The sequence below is a fragment of the Gossypium hirsutum genome, chromosome D08 (assembly GCF_007990345.1).
Source record: "Gossypium hirsutum isolate 1008001.06 chromosome D08, Gossypium_hirsutum_v2.1, whole genome shotgun sequence".
In the NCBI taxonomy this organism is placed as follows: domain Eukaryota; kingdom Viridiplantae; phylum Streptophyta; class Magnoliopsida; order Malvales; family Malvaceae; genus Gossypium; species Gossypium hirsutum.
Window position 1 is genome coordinate 33,965,770 of NC_053444.1, and position 2,362 is coordinate 33,968,131.

A 2,362-nucleotide genomic window follows, 5' to 3' on the forward strand; every position below is an offset into this window, starting at 1 on the left:
AGAATCAAGACCAAGGTAATGAAACTGATTATGTACGAAATCCTATCCTTATTGTCAATGATAGGGATCGATGCATCAGATAATATGCTGTGCCACTTTCCACTGAGTTAAACCCAGGAATTAGAAGGACAGATACTTAGGGAACCCATTTTGAATTGAAACTGGTGATGTTTCAAATGCTACAAATGGTGGGCCAATTTAGTGGTATGCCCACAGAAGATCAACATCTCCACCTTCGATTATTTATGGAGGTAAGTGATTCATTCAAGATAGCCGGTGTGACTCAAGACACATTGAGGTTGAAGTTGTTTTTGTACTCATTGCAAGATCGAGCACGAGCATGGCTCTATTTATTGCCACCAAGTTCCCTATCTAAATGGAATGAATTAGTAGAGAGATTTTTGGTTAAGTATTTCCAACCTAGCAAAAATGCTAAGTTGAGGAACGAGATCACAACTTTCCAACAATTGGATGACGAGTCTTTGTATGAGCCTTGGGAGCGATTCAATGAGTTGCTTCGTAAGTGTCATCATCATGGGATTCCTCACTGTATCTAGGTGGACACATTCTATAATGGTCTCAATGCACATACAATATTGATGGTAGATGCTTTCGCGAATGGTGCAATTTTGTCTAAGTCTTATAATGAGGCTTATGAGATCATCGAGAAGATCGCGAGTAATAACTATCAATGGCCAAGAAATCGAACAGCTTTAGGAAGACGCGTAGCCGGAGTTCATAAAGTTGACTCCCTCACATTGTTATCAGCTCAGGCATCGTCTATTTCCTCTATGTTAAAATAGTTAACCGCTAATAGTACTAATAATTTTGTAGCTCAGCCACCAAGTTCGTTTGAAAAAGTTTCTTGTGTGTACTATGGGGAAGGTCATTCTTTTGAGATTTGTCCATCAAATCCCGAGTCAGTGTACTATGTAGGGAACCAATATCAAAATAGGAGTGGACAAGGAACCCAGTACAACTTCTAGAATCCTTCATGGCGTAATCATCCTAAGTTTTCTTGGAGCAACCAAGGAAATAGACTGAACAACAACTTATTGTCGCAAAGACCCAACCAATCTCAAGGGTTTAATCAGAAAGCTCCATAACTACCTCAAGCTGAGGCATCAAATAGTTTGGAGAACTTGTTGAAAGCGTACATGGTAAAGAATGACGCTTTGATCCAAATCCAACCAGTAACACTGAAAAATTTGGAAAACCAAATGGGTCAGTTAGCTACGGAGTTACGTAATAGACCGCAAAGAACCTTGCCAAGCGATACTGGGAATCCAAGAAATTTGGGTAAAGAACATATCAAGGTAGTGGCATTGCGAAGTGGTAAATTTCTAGAACCCCGATTGATTGATGTCGAAGATAAGCCCGTTGAGAAGAATCAACCAGCTATTGAAGTTCATACACAAAAGGAATTAGAAACTACAAAGTCTGACAAGGTAAACCCTGACTTAGTGAATTTAGATATTTTAACATCTTCTTGGGATGTAGATTTACCTACTCAGAAAAGTTGTCCGGTTCAACCGAAAGTTCCATCACCTCTATATCCACAAAGATTGCAGCAAAACAAGTAGAAATAAGAGGTGCAATTCTAGAAGTTTTTGGATGTTCTGAAGCAGTTACACATGAATATTCCGTTGGTGGAGGCTTTAGAACAAATATCGAATTATGTGAAGTTTATGAAGGATATACTGTCTAAGAAGAAATGACTGAGTGAGTATGAGACTGTTGCCTTGACAAAAGATGCAGTGCGTTCCTGCAAAACAAACTGCCACCGAAATTAAAAGACCCAGGAAGCATTACTATACCTTGTAACATTGGTGACTCCTACTGTGGTAAAGCTTTGTGTGACTTAGGAGCAAGTATCAACTTGATGCCTAAGTTTATCTTCAAGATGTTAGGGATAGGAGAAGTAAAACCTACAATTGTGATGCTTCAGCTAGCGGATTGATCTTTAGCATATCCCGAAGGAAAGATCGAGGATGTTTTGGTAAGAGTCGATAAATTTATTTTTCTTGCTGATTTCATTGTCTTAGATTTTGAAGCAGACAAGGAAGTGTCGATCATCCTTGGGAGACCTTTCTTAGCCACAGGAAGAACATTAATTGATGTGTAGAAAGGAAAACTCACCATGCGAGTTCAAAATGATCAGGTAACCTTTAACATTCTTAAAGCGATGAAATTTCCTGATCCGGCAGAGGAGTGTTCCGTTATGGAAGAGATAGAAACCTTGGTTTCTATGGAAAGCAATTTTGAAGAAGATCCATTAGAGAAAGCCTTAGATCTTGACCCTTTGGAAGATGAAGAAGGTGAAGAAAACATGGCTTTGCTGGAAGCCAATCTGGGAAATTTT

The 2,362-nt window shown here is 39.1% G+C and overlaps 1 non-coding gene across 1 annotated transcript; it reads right to left on the reverse strand.

Annotated features, from left to right (window-relative positions):
* Positions 1–434: 434 nt before the first annotated feature.
* LOC121220561 (small nucleolar RNA R71) lies at positions 435–541 on the reverse strand. The gene has a single exon (XR_005917778.1). It is a non-coding gene; the product is annotated as a small nucleolar RNA R71 (small nucleolar RNA).
* Positions 542–2,362: the final 1,821 nt, after the last annotated feature.